The 21,431-nt window shown below is 47.5% G+C and overlaps 1 protein-coding gene across 2 annotated transcripts in view; it reads left to right on the top strand.

The window, feature by feature from the left end:
- Positions 1 to 21,431, top strand: part of LOC143658530 (zinc finger protein 671-like) — a 526,356-nt gene that overhangs the window by 46,455 nt on the left and 458,470 nt on the right. Inside the window, exon 8 of one of the 2 annotated variants that reach the window (XR_013163240.1) lies at positions 2,261 to 3,897. The exons of the other annotated variant lie outside the window; for it this stretch is intronic. The gene's annotated coding sequence lies outside the window, so the exon portion shown is untranslated. Of the gene's footprint in view, positions 1 to 2,260; positions 3,898 to 21,431 lie in introns of those variants that run through there. 2 annotated transcript variants of the gene reach the window in all.

Here is a 21,431-nt window from a genome sequence, read left to right as displayed (position 1 = left end):
AGCCCTATAAATGTATCCTGAATCTATACTTGTTCCCATGGTAAATGCCCGGCTCCTGGTCTGTACCATGGACCTATTTCCTTGCAGTAACAGTGGGGTTCATGGATTCATGTGGAAGGGCAGGCTTTCTTCACTGAACCTAGTTTCTTTCTTTCTTTTTTTTTTGGTACTTGTTTGGCAATTTCAGAAATGTTAGCAATTTCACTAAGCAAGATCTTTATTGGTGTGAATTGAATGATTTAAAATGGCAGACTTTCCATATCAGACCACAATTTGCCTCTCCTATTATTTTAAGACCTAATATTGCATCAAAGAGAGCTTTCATAATTATTGATAGAAGGGCACATTTTTAAAAAAGACTCTCTAATAGACGTTTTCAAATACATATGACAGAGACAATATAGTAGTAAGACTATGAAGGCATGCCCCAGTCTCCCATACTTTTTGAACCTCTGCTCTTTTCCTTCTGTATAGGAGTTCACATAGTCCATACAGACTTCTTGTGCCCACGTATCTGCTTGTATCTATGTCTTGGGCCTAATCATTTCATTACTTCAAATCTGTCACATATGTAGTGACAGAATCATGATCATCTAAGAATTAATGTCTAGCTGAAGTTAATAGAAAATAAACTATGAATGATTTTGTGACCTAGAATTGATTAAGAAAATTTAAAAATTCCCACAATAAAGGAAATTATAGTAGGTGAAACTGATAAAGGTATTTACAGTCTAGAAATGTAATAGGCAAAATTGAGGGAGAGAAGAGGGACTGTGAGAAGTTATTTACAATGTCTAAAATGGGTAAAGGGCTAACACATGGAATGTACAAGACAACATTTTAATCAGGAAGAAATTAGGACCAATATATATCAGATAGTCAGCAGAAGAGAAAATCTAAGAGGCTATCTGTTAGGCATGGAGTCATTAAGGAATTCATGCAGGACAGCTTAACCGGTTTATTGAGAAGAAGAAGCAGGGAGAAAGCAGGTAGGAGCCTGAAAATGGCTCCCACCTGGGAAGTTAGCAAAAGGAAAGAAAAAAACGGCTCCAGCTCTTTGTTCTAGGAGCTGTGTTTTAAAGGGAAAGTGATGCTGGGGAGGGGAGGGTGCCTACTAGGTGGTGTGTTGTCCCTTGACTGAATGGGGGTTGTTTACTTATGGTATGATAGATTACTGAGGTATTGATGCAGTATTCTCCTTTGATGTGCAACTGCATGTATCAGGCATGGTGAGGTACTGGTAGGGGAGGGTGTTATTGGCAGAAATGGATTAAGACCATATATCTAGTTATCTGGGATGTCTTCATCTGCCATCTGCCAAGGAAGCTGAGGGTGGGGGGAGGGCTGAGGGAGCTGAAGTCTCCCTGTGTCAAGAGTTCCTTTTGCTCTTAAAATTATTTTCCTGAGACCTAACACTATCAAGCACGTGAACACATGTTCACACTCATTTGACTTAGGCGAATGAGTACCAAATACAAGTAGATAGCACTTTTACCCATCTCTGTGTTGTGTAACCTTGTGGAGAGTCCCTGAGAATCCAGGCTTAAGTTTCAGACTTATGCTTTGGTCCCAGTGCATATCAAATGCAGGTAAATTCCCTCTCTACCGCTACCATTTAGCTTTAGATAAATAACATCATCAGAGCAAGACCCATGGCCTAGGGTAAGATGCAAACCTTTGTAGACAGAAGGAATAACTGCCTCCTCCTGCTTGTATCAAAGCTTAGGGGCAGATTCTTCTATACCTCTTTGTTCTCAAGTTTGTTCCTAATGAAAACTAATACAAAGAGCATCCATCTTTACAAAACACCAAGATGCTCAGAAACTTGTGAGCTCTATCTTCACAAGAGGTCATGAAGAGATCACCTGCCCAGAGAGCAGAGAGCAGCCAAGTCACTAACCTGCCCAGCAGCCTCTGTGCTTGGGACTGAGGAGACCAGTACGGGGTTATGAACCAAACAAAGGAAAGATGGCTGGAGGTCTTAATGAATTAATTACAGAGATGTAACTCGCACATTTCTTGCTTTTGACAATGCCATCCTTTGTAAGGCACTTTTCCTGTTTAGTAACAACTTTTCAGGAAAACGTAAACACAGCCACATTCAGTGTGCATAACAACAAAAGATACATTTTGATTGCAGAAACATAGAAATACAAACAGCATTTCTTAGGTTTGAATGGATATAGAAGATAAAATTAAGAGCAAGTTTTACTGTATGGATTATTACTAGACTAAAACAAATGTATTTATCTCCAATTAGGGAAGGAAATGACAGAAGCTACGTGGTGTATTGAACTACTGGATGTGCTGGTTTGGAAGGCAGTAGAATAGGGACTCAAAACCAGAGCACCTCTACATGACCTCTCCAGCACTGTGATCTGGGTAGAGTCACGTTTTATTTGGCAGCCCAGGGCTCGTGAATGGTCCAATGGAGGTGCACAGAAGCTGTCTCAGAATGTTACACTCACCAATATTTTATTCTTGCAAGTCATCAAGACTACTCCAGATTCACAGGAGAAGAATTTGACTCTATTTCTCAAGTGAGAGAAATAGCAAAATATTTACCACCATCTTCAACAAGCATCTAATGAGGGATCTTCAGGGCAGTGGGAACACTATGATGGAAGGCCCCAAAGACCAGATGGGAGAAAGATAAAACCAAATATTCAAAGTATGATTCATGAGAATACAAGAATAAGTGAGGAAGAATGGGAGGTTATGAAACCACTGAGGAACATCAAGGGTAGGAGAGAGCTGTGAAGCTTTAGCAAATGAAGAATTCTCTGAGTTAGGGTTGACCCAGAGAAGGAAGACTGAGAGGTTCTTGGTGGAGAGCAAAATAGCTCATCAACCATCAATCATATAGGTGTTGCTTCTTTCTTTGACATATGAGGTCCATGAGAACAAGGAGCCTGGGTTTATCCTGTCCACAAGTAAATGATGTCTCAGTTTCCTGGGACTGTTATAACAAAATACCACAAACCTGGGGGACTTAAAACAACAGAAATTTATTGTTTCACAGTTTTGGTTTCTAGAAGTTCAAAATCATGATGCCAGTAGGGTCATGTTCCCTTTGAAACCTGTGAAGAATCCTTCCTTGTCTCTTTTAGCTTCTGGTGTTTTCTGGCCATCCTTGGTGTACCTTCATTTATAGACATATCACACTTCCTCCACCTTCACATGGCCTTCTCCCCCATGTCTCTCTCTGTGTCCAATTCTCTCCTTCTTATAAGGACACAAGTCATGTTGGACTAGGGCTCACCCTAATCCAACTTTGCCTCATCTTAACTAATCACATCCTCAAGGTTCCTCTTCCCAAATAGGGTCATAGGCATGGGACTGGGGGTTAGAACTTGAATATATATTTTGGGGGGACACAATGCAACTGATAAATTTTAAATAAATAATCTACAGAAAGTCAATTTTAAAAAGGATTCAATAAGGAAACAAGTGATACAAAGAAGTCTGCAAAATAAGAGGACACATTTCAACACAAATATATTAATTGGTACAGTAAATGACTATAGAATAAACATGGAAATTAGAACTCAGGACTTTCAGGTGGTTCAAAATGCCCTTTACAAGAGATTTAACTGTCCACTCAAAGCACAACTTACCATCCATGGAAACCTCAGCCACTGCCTATCTCCACCAGTGGGAAAGAAACCAGGGGTGGTGAGAAATGTCCTGAGTTTGGCTGGTTGGAAGATAAGACCATATGTGAAGGTCATCAGGGCTTATGACAAAGGCACCTCAGGCCTAATATTGGCTGAGACGTCATCAGGACTTGCATCCCATTTTTACCAGAACACCCCTAGGACACAATTCCCCCTCAAAAGGTAGGGGAGAGGCCCTGTCTTTGTGTGGGACATGACTCCCAGGGCTGTAAACCTCCCTGGCAATGTGGGACAGAAATCCTAGAATGAGCTGGGACTCAGCATCAAGGGATTGAAAAAACCTTCTCAACGCAAGGGGGAAGACAGAAATAAGACAAAATTAAGTGTCAGTGGCTGAGAGATCTCAAATAGAGTCAAGAGGGTATCCTGGAGGTTATTCTTATGCATTATATAGATAATCCCTTTTTAGTTTAAGATGTATTAGAGAGGCTAGAGGGAAGTGCCTGAAACTGTAGAGCTGTGTTCCAGTAGCCATATTTCTTTAAGATGATCGTATGATATAGCTTTCACAAAGTGACTGTATGATTGTGAAGACCTTGTTCTGATGCTCCTTTTATCTACAGCATGGACACAAGAGTAAAAAATATGGATTAAAAATAAATAAATAATAGGGGGAACAAATGTTAAAATAAATTGAGTAGAAGGAAATACTAGTGGTCAGCAAGAGGGAGGGGAAAGGGGTATGGTATGTATGAGTTTTTTCTTTTTTCTTTTTGTTTTTCTGGAGTGATGCAAACATTCTGAGAAATGATCTGGTGATGTATATTCAATATGTGATGATACTGTGAACAATTTATTGCACACCAAGTACGGAATATTCATGTGTTAAGAATGTTCACATTGTATGTTGATTGATTTTATTAATAAAAATTTTTTAAAAGAAAAAGGCAAGGAAGAGGGAGGAAAAAGGATGGTACAAAGGAGTAACAAATGAGTGATAGTAATTATAATGACAATTGTCATTTAAGCATTCCCATGTCCCCAGCATCGAGGCAGAGGCTTAAAACACTGTGTTATAACCTTCATGGCAGCTTTGTGAGGCAGTTCTATCAATACTCTTTTGTTTCATAGACAGAGAAGCTGAGGCTTCCAATGGTGATGGGATCACCCCATTTATGGGCAGGGATCAAGGCCCAACAGGTTACCTCGAGTCATGGCTGGTAAGGAGCACAGCTGGCAATGGAGCCTCCAGAACCAGGCCCCTAATCACCATCCTGCACGACTTCCTGCCATGTGTCATCTAATCTGGGCAAGGCCAGGGCCCTTTCTGTGTCAGAGAAACAAGGCCATGGAAAGTTCAACTTCCCACTTAGCCATCATGGTGGCAGGGAGGAGTTCCACCTTCAGTGTCCCAGAAAAGTGAGACTCTGGCTTCACTCATTTGCTCAACACATTTGCTGATCAAGGAATGTGAATATGAGGACAGGCCACACCTCTCATTGCCATGGATGCAAAGGGATGTTTCTTCAGGACTGGGGCAGGGCACAGCAGGAGTCATTCCCAGGGCTTCACCTTATCATTTCAGCTCCATACATGTCCCAAAGGCTCTGCCTCCTCACCCATCCTGGGTCAGCCTCTTCCCACCAGCTCCAATGCCATCCCTGGGGCCCATAAGTGCTTTTAGGGACTTCACAGTGGCCTTTGCCCTGTGTCCTACATCAGTTCTTTTCCCATTTCAGTCTGTTCTTCAACAGCAGCCAGAGGTAGATGAACAAACAAACCAGATCATATCACTGTCCTACTAAATTCCTACCTCAACCTCCCAGAGCAGTGAGAATAAAATCCAAATTTTTCATCAAAGTCTTTGAATCTGTGCACTTGGCCCTGTCCTCCTCTAGCACATTGCTGGCCACTCCCTCCCTCCAGCCACACTGGCCTCTAGCTGATTCTCCTAAGAAACTTGGCCCTTGAGTGCCTTAAGTCCTGACACATGCTGTTCCCTTTGGCAGGAATGCTGTTACCTGCCTTAGAACCTGGCTGAGGCGCCTCCATGTTTCTTGGTTCTGTATATCACACTTTGTTTATTGTCTGCTCCTCTTCCTGTGCTTTACAGTTTGATTTAAATCTTCCCACTTTTACAGATGAAAGGCCTAGAAGTGACATGACCAAGGCCAACCAGCTGGCAATGGGCACAGGTCAGCAGAGCTGGAATCCTGATGTACCCGAAGTCCAAGCTCTCAGCCACCAGATCATTCCTAATGCAACCTGGCCTCCATCCCCCAAGTTATGACCAATGCTTTTCATTATGTCCCATGGGGACCTGGGCACAAAACTATCACAGCAGAGTTGCTCAACCAGACCTGACATAAGACAGGATGTTTTCTCTATGCTCAAAGGCAAGGCTCCTATCTCAGTCACCCATGTGTCCCACTACCCAGGACACTGAGTGCAAAGGGGATGAAGGTTGGGTTCTCATGACTCCTGTCCATGATACCAGCAAGGGCACAGCAAGCTCCTCTGAACAAAGAAGAGTGAATGGAGAGATGTGGATGATGAGGGAGCAAACAAATCCCAGATTGTCCTGAATCTGCTGAATTGCATGGCACATCTACTTTGGTACAAACCAAGGCCATGTCTCTGTATGGACCACAGTATAGCAAACAGCTCTTGGGTATGGTCTCTTGCTGAGACCCAACTGTGTTTCAGTAGACAGTCCCCTCCAATCCTTGCAATGCAGGGGCTCAGCTACAGGTAAATCCGTGGCTATAGCACAGACTGTGCACCTGAGGGAGGAGGGGCTTTCTCTTTGGCATGAATTTGCAGATACGGAGTAAGATACCCCCCACCTGCCAGCCAAATGATTTCCACCAGTAGTTACTTTAAAAAGGTCTTTCCCCAGTATGAGTTCTCTGATGCCGACTAAGGCTTGCCTTCTGATGAGAGGTCTTCCTGCATCTCACACTCACAGGTTTTTACTCCATTGTGAATCTTTCGATGGTTAATGAGGAAGAAGCTGTAGCTGAAGGACTTTCCACAATCAAGGCACACATAAGGCTTCTCCCAAGAGTGACACCTCAGGTGTCGAGATAAGGAAGAGCTATCAGAAAAGGTTTTCCCACATTCTTTGCAATCAAAGGGTTTTTCTCCATTATGGATTCTATTATGTCAGATGAAATCTGAGTGGTAGAGAATGGCCTTTCCACATTCATTGCACTCATAAGGCTTCTCTCCAGTGTGAATATGCTGGTCCTGTGTGAGGTGGGAACTGAGTATAAAGGCTTCCCACACTTGGTGCACAAATATGGCTTCTCTTCAGTGTGGATCTGCAATTGCTCCATGAGGTGGGACCTGCGACTGAAGGCCTTCCTACATTCCAGGCACTCATTTGACTTTTCCTTTATGTGGATGCTGCAGTGTCGAGTGAGGTCTGCCTTCATGAGAAAGGCTTGCCCATACTCATTGTATTCGTGTGGCTTCCCTCCAGCATGAATCCACTGATGTCAAAGAAGGAAACAATTTTTGTTAAACACTTCTCCACATTCCTTGTATTTGTAGGAGTTCTTGCTTCCATGAATCAAGAGGTCAAGTTTATGGAGTCTATCTCCCAGGAAGACTTGCTCCTAGAAATCCTTGGAGAACAGACTATTACTTTTCTCCAAATCATCACATCCGGGACTCATCTTCCCAGGCAGGATCTCCTTGTGGAGGACTGTCCCCATCCTTAAGTGCTCTCTCTCTATTTCTGATGATACTTCCTGCTCCCTGGCTTGCCCCAAACTGGAATCACTGGCATCTCCCTCAGTCAGTTGCCCATGGTGTGAAAGTCCTTCAGACAAGGCCAGGTTTGAAACACAGTAGGCTCTGTGATCTTTGTTTTTATTCTGTCACCTGAAAGGAATCCAATGCACATAAGGGGCCTTTCAGTGATGCCAACATAGAAAAAAAATCATGTCAGCCTGAAAAGTAAGATGAAAACATTGACTCTTATACCAGCTATGTTTTGATGTCTTTGAAATTCAGATTTGCAATTGCTTTTTTTGCTGGTGCATGGACTCTTGACATAAAGAGAAAGCCTTAAGGAGAATCCGAGTCATGGGTCAAAGGGGTTGGACTGGAATCCACAATGGGGGTGAGTGGAGAGGTAGTGAGAACGCTGTACGTGTGTGTGCCTTAAGGAAGGCCGCTCCTGTGCTTGGAGAGCACAGGGAAGGGTCACCTTGCTAAGATGAAAGGGAAAGTGATCAGGGGAGGCTTCCCTGAGCAGGTGAAGTAGGAGAACCAGATCAAGGAAGTGGGCAGGCACTGTAGCCAAAGGAGACAGATGCACAAAGGTGCAGGGTCTAGAGAGACTCCTGGATACCCAGGGGGCTACAGAGCATGAGAGAGAGGTGGGGATGTAATGACACCCAACGGAGAAAGGGGCAATGACCTCAGGGCTCTGACTTGAGTGACAGTGAGTAAGGCCACTGCCACTCCAGGACAGGGCCCACATGGCTGAGGGTGAGCAGGATCTGGAGGGACATATTAAATTCCTCATGCATGAAGAACAAATAGGTGAAAAGACTAGTAAAAAAAAACAAGATATGGATAGAGAAATTATAAATATTGACTTCAAGTTCTTAAAGAAATCTATACAAATGAAGAAATTAATAACATAGTTGTCAGTTCTCCCTAAACTGATCTGTAATTTCATTATTACTCTAGATAAAGTAGGGTTTCTGCATGCAACTGGATAAATTTATTCTAGAATTTACATAAAAGATCAAGAGGCCAAGGATATATGAAAAAGAAGGAGGAGAAGGAGACTTGCCCTCCAAAGTATTAGGATACTGATGAAATTATAGACATCAAGACGGTATGGTACTGACACAAATAAGAAAAATTGGCATTAAAAATAACAGGGCTCAGAAAGAGACTCATGCATACCTAGAGTTTTCGTTGATTGCAGAGGTAGCATAGTAGATCAGTCAGAAAATGAGAATATTTAACAAATATGGCAAGAAAAAATGGTTTCCCACACGAGGAAAAATGAAAGTGCCTTCCTACCTCACACCACACACAGATTCATTATGATTTAAATGTCAGAAACCAAATTTTAAATATTTGATTAGAAAAAATTTTAATGAATTTATATTTTACCTAGATGTTAGGAAATATTTCCTAAGACATAAAGGCAGTAAACACAAAGAAACAGGAATCAATCTCAGACAAACAGGTATTTCTTTTCATCCAAAGATACTTTAAAAGAATAAAGACAAGACACTTGAAGAATATAATTCCTGTACTCATAGTCAGGAAAATATATCAAAAAGATATAAAAATCTGACAAATTCTGAAGAAAAGAGCAACCAACTTAGTAGAAAAATCAGCAAAAGATCATGAACTGACATTTCACAAAAGAAGACATATGTGGTCACTAAACATATGAAGAATCACTCAACTTTCTTAGTTTGAAAAGATTCCAATCCAAGACCACAGTGTGATACCCTTATATTCCCCAAATTAAGTGTCTGGCAATGTAGAAAACTGGAGAGGATCTAGATCAATGGACTCCCCCAAGAAGTACTGGTGGGAGTAAAAAGTTTCTAAACCACTTCAGAAAATGACAGCACATTATCTAGACCTTTCCATACTTACTAATCCAGAATTCCACTCCTAGAAAAATTACCAAGAGAAACTCCTACATGTGTTCAGGAGAAAACATGTATCTAAATTTTCATGGCAGCATGGCTTGTGACCATGAAAAACTGAAAAAAAAAGTAAATGTTCAATAGACTACTTTGTTCCATAGTCATGCAATCTGAATGTTGAGAACTCATGAATAGGCCATTTTACAGCTGAAGAAACGAGTGAACTACAGAAAAAGCTTTATAAATATTAGTAGCATAATGCTAAATTTAAAAAGCAGTCCTAGTAGATAATATGAGATTTTTATAAATTTTGAAAAAAAACACAATAGATAATTTAGGTATAAAGACATATATATATGCACACATAGGTATGATAACACAATTTTAAAATATAATTGCATGTTTAGACAAGGTAGACTGATTCCTTGAATCAATACTAAACGGAAACAGGAAGAAATGGAGAATCTGGATAGCCCTAGCTCTACAAGAAAATTGCATTTATAATAACAAACCTTCTCACAGAACAAATAATGAATGTTAAACCCAAATTCAGGAAAGTGGTTCTGTGTTGGTAAACTAAGCAAATAGTAAAGGAAAACAGCACACATTGAGAAATGCAGGCTGTAGCTAATCTTGTTCTTGGTTTGGGTGAATTCTTCAGAGGCATTCATTATGATATTTTTTAAAGGGAATGAATGAAAGTAGAGAATATAGTTCAATTATGTTATAAAAAGCAGTTCCATGCATGGACCAGTGATGACAATGTGTCATAATTCAAGTTTTATGATTAAATGTGTACACCAGGAATCCATGACAAAAATTAGAGGGCCAGAGGAGTATGGGGATTAGGTTCCTGGCCTCTGAGGACAAACCCCTCAGTCTCACCACCCATCAGCACCCCAAACTGATTCTGAGGCCTTTATCAAGCCATTCAAGTGTCAACGGTCTGCTGTTGAGAGCACCTATATGATGCTCAGTGTAGTTCTGGCTCTGAGGAAGCAATCAATAAATGTTAGCTACTATTTCTATATAATGGTTCATTAAATAATGCATATCTTGGATCCAGCACACATGGGATGAAGCTGAAGGCATAGGAATAGGTTAGATCATCTAGAAAAAAGTACATAGAGTAAAAAAGAAGGAAGTCCTACAAGATCTGCTGGAACACTTCCCGCATTAAGGGGAAATTCAGAGTAAGAGAACGAAAGCCCAGTGAATTGAGAGAAAGAAGGACCAAGAAGGTCAAGTGCTGTAGAAACTTGGGGATGATAAGGTGTGAAAAGTTCCTGCTGCGAGGAGAAGGCACAGCACAGTGGTAAAGAGTCTGTGCACTGCAGCCGGAATGTCTCAATACAAATTCTGCCTCTACCAAGGCAGGTAATCTTAAATTATTAACCTCCTCTAAGTCTCAATTTCCTACACTGAAAATCAGGAAAACTCTCAGTTCCTGTCTCATAGGTTGTGAGAATTAAATAAAAAATGCCTGGAAATGGTTCAGCAGAGTGCCTGGTTCAGAGAGTGTTCAGTAAAAAAGTCATTGCTATTGTTGCACCTAACATTTTGGATGCCAGCAGTGTCCTCAGCAAGAATGTCTTCAGTGTTGGGGTCCTGAGAAATCTCACTAGCATGCGGCAAAGATTGAACAATGCCCCCTGCCCGCATGAGGATATAAGGCAAGTGAACTCCCTTGTGGCCAAAGGGAGATGCCATGGTGCAGCCATTCTGAAGACAGACTGGTGGTTTCTCTTAAAGCTGTAATATACACATCTACCATGCCCAAGCCTGAGTTTGTGCCCGACACTATCGCATGAATAAGAATGCTCATAGAGTGCTTTTCATAACATCCACAGAACAACCCAAATACATCAATTGGGGAATGGATAGCTTAATTATAATATACTATTATGATATAATAATATATTATATTATTACACAGGAGTGAGAAAGAACCAGCTCCCACCAACCAACTTGGTTGCATAGATAGGGCCACAGCAGTTGGAGACAACTACAGAGCCATGGAAGGAAATAAGAAGAGTTTGCTAGAAGGCAGGAGAAAGGGTCGTCTAGGACTTGCTATAGGGACTGGTTATGGCTGAGGGGCAAGAGCTCATCTTTAGACGTCAGGAGAGGGGCTGCAGGGAGGGCTCAGGTCCAGATGAGATCACCAGGGCTGAGGAGGAAGAAACAGAAGTAGTCTCTTTGTACCTTGGATTTGGTCATATGCTGGGACATCACTGGGTGGGGAGCAGTGAGGGTGTGGAATAAGATCAAAGTTTCCAGAAGAACTGGGGCAGGAGAGAGAGAGCCAGAGGTGCAGGGTGGATGCCAAGAGACCATGTAGGCGTATGTGGGCATCCTGTGGTGAAGAGCTGAGAGCCCAGATAAGAGTGTTAGGGGAAGAGCTGCTGGAGCTGCTGGAGGTGAGGACCTAACAGATGTGTACTGTGGAGAACGGACAGGACCCGGGAAGGCTGGAGATGGGGGCTGATGAATACAGAGGTACTGGGGAGAGTTCATGAGGGTTTGGGGCACTCTCAATTGCTTGGAACACAGAGTCATTCATAAAACTGGGGTTCCCAAGGAGGTCACAATCAGAATCCTCCCATGGTATTCCAGAGGCAGCGCTCCTCTCCCAGTTGGCAGGCTGCAGAGACCACACCTTCCCCGCTCTCAGTCAGCAACCTGGTGAGCTGCTTTGGGAGAGGCCACTCTGCACTGTCCACAGCTCTTGCCTGAGGCCTGGCAGGTAGAAGAGTTCTGGTTTGGGGACAGGACACCCTGTACATGGAGAAACGGAACAAAAATTTCTAGTAAAGACAAAAAAGAACCACTCTATAGAGTATGGTATTCAGGACAGGGAAGATCTCAGGATGAAAATGCTGACCTGGGGCCTAGAAATAAAGGCATAAACACAATTAATGGACCCCAAATGTGTGTGTGGGGGCATTTTTGCCTGTCCATGCAGCGCCTTTTCCCCTTGACCTCCATCCTACAAAACCCAACAGTATGGCTGCACACCCCTTTTTCACACAGCTATGGGACAATGGGAAGGCAAACTCTCCTTTCACAGCTGCTTCCTGATGAATGGAAGTCAGTGTTTCTCAACCTCCCTGAGCATCAGAACCACCTGGGGATCTCTGTCCCTGACCACAGGCCAACAGAAATGAAATTTCTGGGAGGAAAGACTTGGACACCAGTAGTTTTCAAAGCTCTGGTGTCCAGGGAGGGGTGGAAAGCACTGAAATCCCTCAACTGGCAATGGTATCCTCTGACTGTCATTGATCTGAGGATGGCAAGTGTCCTGAGCAGCCACTCATTCAGAAGTGAAAGCCCTGATTTTAGGGTGGAAAAAATGGGTGAATAAGGAAGCCTGCTGCAGCACCCTGGGGCCCCATGGAGGACCCAGATGACGACAAGCAGACACCTGGACTGGGGAAACTGAGACATGGGTGGCGTGAGGAAGTGGCCCAGGGTCTCAGAGCACATGCCCCTGAACCTGCAGGCAGCATTCAGTGGTCTGGTCCCAGCACCCAGCTTTCAAGTGCCACACTAAGAGGAGCCCTGTATGGGACCAGCAACCCTGGAGAAGGCAAGTCCCTGGGCAATGGGATGAGAGTGAGAGGACTGCAGGGCCAGGGACCAGTGGAGGGCGAGAGGGGCTGGCATGGTGAGTGCCCACATTTGCACGTTTCAGAAACCCCCAGAATAATAGAGATTGAGAAATCCACACAGTGAATTGAGTAAATGAGAACATTTACACAGACATAAACTATTACCTACTTTAGATATCAATTTGCAAAAGAAAGTTCTTTCCACCAAGGAAGGTAAAGGACAATATCTAACAATGAAGGTGCATCTTCAAAATTGAGCTATGTTAACTTCATGAGAAATTCACAGCAGTGACCAGATATCCCTTCCTCTTCCAAGGACTGGTGAACATGTCGATCTGAGGACAAGTGTTTATAAACCATTCCATACTTCAGCTGGCATGGTAAAACATGAACTGAGCTGGATACTGAAGATTGTGTACTTTTCTGAACATGTTATAATCTCAACAATCAAGTGAGATAATAAGATGGCACAATGAGATGCTTCAGGGTTTCACTCCCCCAAAGAAGCTTTGAATAAGCGAGAACTGACAGAAACTTCTTTCTCAAAGCTCTAGTAAACAGGGCAAGCCCAAATCAAGAGAAAGCTTGCCGAAAAGCAGGAGGATCTCATGGCACCCTGGCTGGCCCCTCTCCATCACCTCCCCAGCAGTGCAGAGTTGGCCTTTTTTTCAGTGCAGATCCCTGGTTCCAGTTCTAGAAGGAGCAGAGTAACTCTTGTGCACATCTGTGTAGTGGTGGCCTGTGGGATTGGTCATCCCAGAACTTTCCCTACATGTAGAAGGCGGTTCACCGAGCTCTCCTATGGAACACCATGGGAGAGCACTCAAGTGGTTGCTGGACGCCAGGGATTGCTGGCTGTAGGACATGGAATATAATGCCAAACCATGGAGAAACTTTCCTAGGGAAGGGGAACACTTGTGTCTCTGTAAATGGGGGAATTCTCAGGGCCACATGTGCATGCCTCAGATGAGATGCATGTGCAGAAGGGTCAGGGAGACCCTACACTTTGGTCTCGAGCCATTCTCTAAACCCAGTGTATGGATAAGTCCTGAAGGAGGGCATTCACACAGGTCACTCTGCAAAGACTGGGACAAGAGGTTTCTTTCTTCCCTTCATCTTTGTTTTTGTTGTTGTTGTTGTTAGTGCTTGGTATTCAAGGAAAGCTCTGCCATCACACTAGCTGGATACAAGTGGAAGGGATAGACAACTCAGAGTCTAAATTCCAGTAATAACGTTAAGATTTCAAAATGTCCGGGTTTTAACAAACAAAGATTACAAAACATACAAAGAAACAGAAAGTGATGGCCTAGACAAAGAAGATGATTAAAGATTAGAAACCATCAATAAGGAGGATCAAGCCTGGGACATACCAGATAAAGAATTTTTTTAAATCTTAATATGCCCAAAGAACTAAAGGAAAACAGGGACAAAGAACTAAAAGAAATCAGATTAACAAAAGATGAACACAAAGGGGATATCAAACCGAGCTGAAGACCACAGCAACCAAAATTAAAAATTCCCTAGAGGGGTTCAGCAGCAGATTGGAATTGGCAGAAGAAAGAACCAATGAAGTTGAAGATAAAACAATTGAAATCATCCAGTCTAGGGGCAGACTGAAAAAAAATGAAGAAAAGTGAACAGAGCCCGAGGAGCTTGAGGGACATCAGCAAGCACCAATATACACACTGTGGGAATCCCAGAAGGAAAACAATGAGAGAAAGGGGCTGAGCAAATATTCAAAGAAATAATGATTGAAAACTTCCCAAATTTAACAAAAGACATGAATATGCACATCCAAGACACTCAACGAGCTCCAAATTGGATCTACCCAAATACAACCACACCACAACATATTATAATCAAACTGTCAAATGCCAAAGTTAAAGAGAGAATTCTGAAAGCCACAAGAGAGAAGCAACATGTCACATACAAGGGAGCCTCAGTAAGATTAAATGCCAATTCTCATCAGAACCTATGGAGGCCGGAAGGCAGGGGGAGGACATAGCTGAAGTGCTGAAGCAAACACCCTCCAACTAAGAATTGTATATCCAGCAAAAATGTCTGCTTTCTTTTGGAAACACTAGGCATTCTGCTATTTGTTCTTCTACAAAAATAATAGTAAAAGTCTTTGCACTAAAATGAAATATTTGCCTTTGGACAGACGCTTCCTAGAGGGGAGAAAACTGGCTTCAGGCATTGTTGCGGGGGGAATACACCCTACAGAATCACGGTGTGGGTGAAATGAGCAGATCGGGCCTGACATGGGGCCAGTGCTCAGGGAATGTGAGCAGGGACCATCGTCACTCATGTCTTCTCTCAACTAAACCACTTTTTATTTGAATTTGAAGAAGATCAATTTCTTAAAAAAAAAAAAGGAATGTCTTATCACTGCAGAAGATGGGAAAATCATTTTCCCTTGCCACAAATGGAAGATTACCATCAAAACAAAAGCAGTCCCAGCAAGCTCACCCAGCCTGATCAACAGGGGAAATCAGCAACAGGCCTGAAGGGTATGAGCGAGGCAGCAGGAAGGAGCGCTTTTCCTGACCATGATCAGGAGCTAAGGGCAGGGGAAAGGAACAACCTTCTCAGGGTGCCCACCCTGCTGCCTCGTGATTGTGCACCCTCCAGACTCCTCTCCTGGGCCGCCAGAGGCGCGTGGGGTGGAGCAGAGAAACAAGGCATGGGGCAAGCCTCTAGAGAGCGGCTGCGCTTTTACAAAGATGACAGCCACAAGTGTCTCCTGGGGGTTTGCCTGACTCAGCCCTTCTCGGAGAGCCAGCACAGTACCCGAGGCCCTGCCAGCTGGGCTGCGGGGAGACAGGACCCGAGCTCACGCGTCCATTCTGCACCACTCTCATGGGAATGTGGAATAAGGGCCTCAGGCTGGGACTGAGGGAATGTGTGCTCAGTGGCCGTCTCCTATCACAGGGACGTCCACACAGGGCTGGGCAGGTGAGAAGAGAGAAGGAAATAATACAGACATGCAGTGAAAATCAGAGACGAGAAATCCAGGAGCCTCCAATGCAGGGACTGGGGCAGCCACTCCCTACCATGATGCTGTGAGCCAGGAGAGGCCGTGAGATAAGGCCATGAGAAAAGGCAGAAATACAGAGAGGAGAGACCCAGTGGCGGGTGTATCGCGTCCCTCCCAGCTCTGGGTTTCAGGCCCTCGCTGGGTCTGAGTGGCAATCCTGCATGGGGGTTCTGTGGGTCACCCCCATTTCCTTCCAGGAAGAGACTATGCTTCCTCTCCAGTGACCCTGATGGATCAAAGGGACGGCAAGCAGAAGGCGAGAGCAGGGCATGGTGGGGGCAGCGGGTGGGGGGTGGGGGAAGGGGGGCAGAACCCAAGGCCTTGGGAGAACCTGGAACCAAAAGGGAGTCTGTGGGCCTCGGGGAGCCAGGCCAGGCCTGACCCAAGGAGGCCAGGAGCCCACAGGTCTCCAGCATCACCTCCGGTACAGGGCCCTCTGGCCAGGTCCAGCTGTCCCCACTCCTCCAGAGTGAAGGTCACGGCCACATCCTTGAAGGTCACCAATGCCTGGAAAGTCAAACAGAGGCAGTTGTTGGATGAAACCAGTCTCTGTCTCTCAATCGCTGTACCCCAGGCTGGATTGTCAAACTCCTGGATCATCGGGCCTGGCTCTGTGCTGGGCTCAAGGGGGAGGCGAAGGAGAGAAAAGGCTTCTGTGCAAAGGGTCACAGGAGAAGGGGACAAGGTAAGGGCAACCTGGGAACTGTGAGGGGCAGAGGGTGAGTGCTGGGGGGAGCAGCAAAATGAGGGAGATGACAATCACGTTGACTCCACCAACTGCCCTTGCAGGCACCCCCCCCCCCCCCCCCCCGTGCCAGCCCCTGCTGAGGCTGCATCCCCTGGCCCCAGGCTACCGCCGCCATGTCTCCAGCCCTGGACCCAGACTTCCGGTGTGAATGCAGCCTCTTGAATCTCACAGTTGCCAGATCTGTGTCCTTCGAGGGGTCTCTTCATTTCTCTGTGTCTCAGTTCCGGCCCAGGGTGATTTTATGAGCTCTTCTGACCCACCCACAGCCCGAGAATTGCCCCCCATCACCCCCCGAGGTCACACCTCAGGACCTGTGGTACAGGCAGCTCTAGCAAATCACTCCAAGCCTCCAGTCTAAGTACCAGAGGGGGGATTTGAACCCAGGTCCCACCGATTCTGGCTCTGTGGTCCCCCCACACACTGTGAACCCACAACGAGAAGGTCACGAACGCCTTCCTGGCCACCCCTGAACCCACTTCCACAGACATGGGCAGAGTGGAGCCGACGTCAGGGTACAGGAGAGGTGCCGCTGCCTGAGACTGGAAGGCCTTCCCATCCACGGGGCCGCCGTAGCACCTGCAGACCTGCAGGAGATCCCACAGTGAGCCACAGGCCTCTTTCCTTCCTGAGCCCTGACAAGTGTGGCTTTAAGGATGCTTCAAGTCCAGGAAACAGGCGAGGGCAAGGACTGCGCGGCTGTGGGCCTGAGGATGGTCCCGAGCTATTAGGGTTAGGGGCTGGAGCTGTGAACACCAGCAAATGACCGTTAACCCCTGGCCTCCCAGGACGTGTCTCAGCAGGTGGGGGAGCCCTTGGCCACTGCCAGGCCCCCTGCTGCCTCCCTAAACAGCAAATACTGCCTCTGCCCACACCTTACCTCCTCATTCCTTGCAGGAGGCAGACCTCCCTCCTTCCCACACTCACTTCAGGGCTCACCCCTAGCCCCCCACCCTGCCCACTATGGTGCAGAGGGTTTAGGAAGACCCGCTCTCGTAGCCAATGGACAAGATGTGAGTTTCCACTACCTTAGAGCTGTGTGACCTTGGGCAGGTAACTTAACCTCTCTGAACCTCAAATTCCTCTTCTGTACACAGAGCTGATAACAGAACCTATCTGAGAAGCTGGGGATTAGATAAAGTGATACACCAGTACTGCCCCTTAGAGCATATTAAGGGCTCACTGGAAACCAGCTAGCAAGGTTGTTTGTTTTCACTACCTTTCCTCTTTGCTCCTTCCAAGCTGTGAAAAATCTGAACTCTGCAGAAAAAAATACCAGATTCCAAGTAGGTGGTGCAAAGGGTACTTCAGCTAGGACTGGAAAGACCAGGAAATCCTCTGCTGAGAGGTGGCATCTGAGCAGAGACCAGAAGAAGGCGGGGGGGGGGGGGGGGGGGGGGGGGCCTGCACAGACCTGGGCCCCAGGTGGGAGGAGCCGCGAGGACAAAGGTGGGAGGCCCGGAAGAGCTTGGCGCCCTCACGGGGCGGGGGAGGCCTGGAGAGAGGCAGGGCCGTGGCCCAGGTGGCATCTGAATTTATTCTAAGCCGGGTGGGAGCCCGAGCAGCGATTGGTCCCCTGTAACAGGTCCGCGGGCCAGTATCCTCGGCCTGGGGACAGGCAGCGAACAGGGATTCACACTCCGCAGGTGGAGGCGGATTCTCAGCAGGAACTGGAGACCTGAGCGAGATGGCAGCGCGGAGTGCGGAAACCAGGGAGAGGAGGGGCCGGTTCGGAGGAGGAAGACGGGCCAGCAAGTCTGTCGGAGGAGCGGCCCTGCGAGGCTGGAAGGGACTGAGGAGCCTCGGGAACCACACGTGAGTCGGAACCACCCGCCCCGCCTGCGGCCGGCCGGGAACGTGTACCGGGCGAGCCCGGGAGGCGGGCAGAGAGGAGGGTGCAGGCGGCGCCGAGAGCGTCCAGGCTCGGCCCCCCGCGGCCTCGGACCCACCAGGGAAGCGGCGGCTCCCGGGGGCGCTGCCCAGGCTCCCGCTCTCTGCCCCGCTCCCGGGGCTGCAGACCTGAGCCGGTCTTGCCCTGGGTCGAGTGCCTGGGAGCAGCGGGGTCCCCTCCCTGAGGACCGTGTCCAGGGCCCTGAGCCCCCAGCGGGGGTCCTCGCTGGTCCCCTCGAGCCAGAGGGAGGAAGTCCCAGGCCCCGACCGATGGAGGGCCAGGGCAGCGCCCAGACAGGTTCAAGGCCCGGATGCCCCCGGGAAGGAGCAAGGCCCGAATGGCCGTGGAGGCCGCCGGGCTGGTGACCGACTTCCTCCCTACCGGCCGTCGGGCCGCTGACACCAGGGCTCTGTGAGAAGGCAGTGCGGTGCCCGGCGGGCCATGGTGAGCACACCGCAGGGAGAAGGCGCGGTGACCCACCTCATCTCGGGGCTGAGGACGCTGAGGCCCGATGGGCAGGGCCGGAGCAGACCCGTCGGCCCCGGAGGGAACGGCTGGGAGGGTGGCCGGAGGCAGCACGGCCCCTGCCGGGCCTCCTCCCGCGGGGCACATCGCCTCCCTCCTCGCTCCTCACCTCCAGGAGCCCACCAACCCCACGTCCAGGCCCAGCTCCTGAGCCCGCACCCAGGCCCGACTGCTGCCCCCCACCCCGCCGGCTCTCTTCCCACGGTGGGAATGGACCGCTGCTGTGTCCACCCCGGCCGGGTCTCACCTCCCGGCGTCCGCAGACGCCGGTTCCTGACCCCATCCCGTCACCTCCCAGAGGGGGCCGCTCCCCCCGTCCCTGGCAAACTGGGCCCCTCCGCGGTACGGGGTAGAAACCCGAGGTGGGTGGGGCCTGGACGTCCCCGCTCTCAGCGCTGTACAGCGGGCACCGAGCTCGGGGGTGGGGGCCCCGAGGGGCAGCCACTCCCCCTCGCCAGGTCCATCTGTGCCACGAGGCCCCTGATGCCCAGCCCGCGCCCTCGGCCTCCGGCCCTGGGGCCCCGCCCTTGCCGCAGGCCCCGCCCCCGCGGGCTCTAAGGGGAGGCGCTGTCGCCTTAGAGACGCGGGCTGCGCTGCGCCGCTGCGGAGTCTAAGCTTCGGGTCCAGCCGGTGCGCCTCGACCTGGTCAGGCCCCAGAGAGGCCGGAGGGGAGGGAAGGGGCCGCGAGGCAGCCGGAAGCAGCGACACTGCCCTTCAGAAAGCTTTTGTCCTGCGCCGAAGTCGGAGATGGTGTCCAGCCGGCGGCAGCGCCTTGGTCGTCCTAGTGTTCCGTCCTCGCGGCCAGGGCGGTCCCACTGCCTTTCCTGAGGTCCACTTGCTAAGAGGACAGAGTCACCGAACTCCGTTTGCTGCTGGGACTGGCTGCAGCGGCCCGGCCTCTGGGGCTGCGTGCGCACTGGGCTTCGGGACCCTGCGCTCCCGGGCCGGTCTCGCGGCAGTTGGTGCACTGACAGCGTCTGCAGGGCAGCTGAGGTTAGCTCTGAAAGCCACTCGGGAAATGCACGTTCCCGCCTTCCCCTCAGCCCCAGTTTCTGTCTGCGAATTTGTGCACAGTCACAAGGTCGTGGTTTTCCAGTGCACTAGGAACTAATACAGACTCTGACCCATGACTTTAAACCATATTTTCTATAATTAAAACTTTACCCTTTTTGCAAACCCACATCTCTAGTAAAGAAAAAATACATTTAAAAAACAACCTGTGGGGGTGCAAAGATAATTCAGAGGTGAAATTCTCTCCTGCCGTGAGAGAGATCCAGTTCATTCCTGGTCCCTACACCTCCCCCAGCCCACCCCCCCACCCCAAAAAGTCAACAAATGATGCTGCAACAATGAAATAGTCACATGGAAAAAGAATGAAATGTGATCCCCACTGTCATGGTTAGGGACAGGTGTCAACTTGGCCAAGTTGTGGTACCTGTTCATCTGATTGGGCAAGCGCTGGCCTGTCTGTTGCAATGAGGACATTTCATAGGATTAGGTCATGATCACGTCAGCTACATCCACAGCTGATTCCATTTGTAATCAGCCAAAGGGGAGTGTCTTCTGCAATTAGTGATGCTAAATCCAATCATGGGAAGCCTTTTAAGGAGGACTCAGAGGAGACAGGTTCCATTCCTGCTTTGGCTGGTGAGCCTCTCCTGTGGAGTTCATCCAGGCCATCCATTGGAGTCATCGGCTTCGCAGCCTGCCCTGTGGATTTTGGACTCTGCATTCCTATGGTCACGTGAGACACTTTCATAAATTTTATATTTGCAAGTGTTCCCTGTTGATTCTGTTTCTCTAGAGAACCCTAACTAATACATCTTGGTACCAGGAGTGGTTCTTAAGGAACAGAATCTTAAAAATGGGTTTTTATGAATGGTTTTTTACTCTGACTGGGCTCAGAGACACTAAGGACTCTGATTCCCATAATCAGAATGACACTCCCAATCCATGGACTGAGTTGGCAAAGGAGATAGTCAAAATATCATCATTCGATTCTCCTAATGCTTCGTTTGTACGAAGCCAGACTCTGGGGGATAATGTTTTTGACACCTTTACAGAGTTTTGTAGAAATAAGAGTTATAGAGATGTTGGTTGGTTGTTGTTAGATACACTGTCTACATTAAAGGGTGAAAGGGATGGGCTTAAGGCTTCAAACAAGAAGCTTAAGTGCCGTCTGAAAGATGTAGAGGTTTCTATGAGTATCCTGAAGGAAAATTTTATTTCCTGTAGCCGTAGACTTGAGATCTCTGAAAATCAGACTCAGAATCTTATTGTTAGAGTAGCAACTTTACAACGTAAACTGAAATCTCAGTCTTGCATGGTGTCTGCCATTAAAGTGAGGGCACTGATTGGAAAGGGGTGGGACCCTG

Source organism: Tamandua tetradactyla, chromosome 16, assembly GCF_023851605.1.
Source record: "Tamandua tetradactyla isolate mTamTet1 chromosome 16, mTamTet1.pri, whole genome shotgun sequence".
Lineage (NCBI taxonomy): Eukaryota > Metazoa > Chordata > Mammalia > Pilosa > Myrmecophagidae > Tamandua > Tamandua tetradactyla.
The sequence above is the reverse complement of the archived record's forward strand: the minus strand, read 5'-3'. Positions and strand labels throughout refer to the sequence as shown.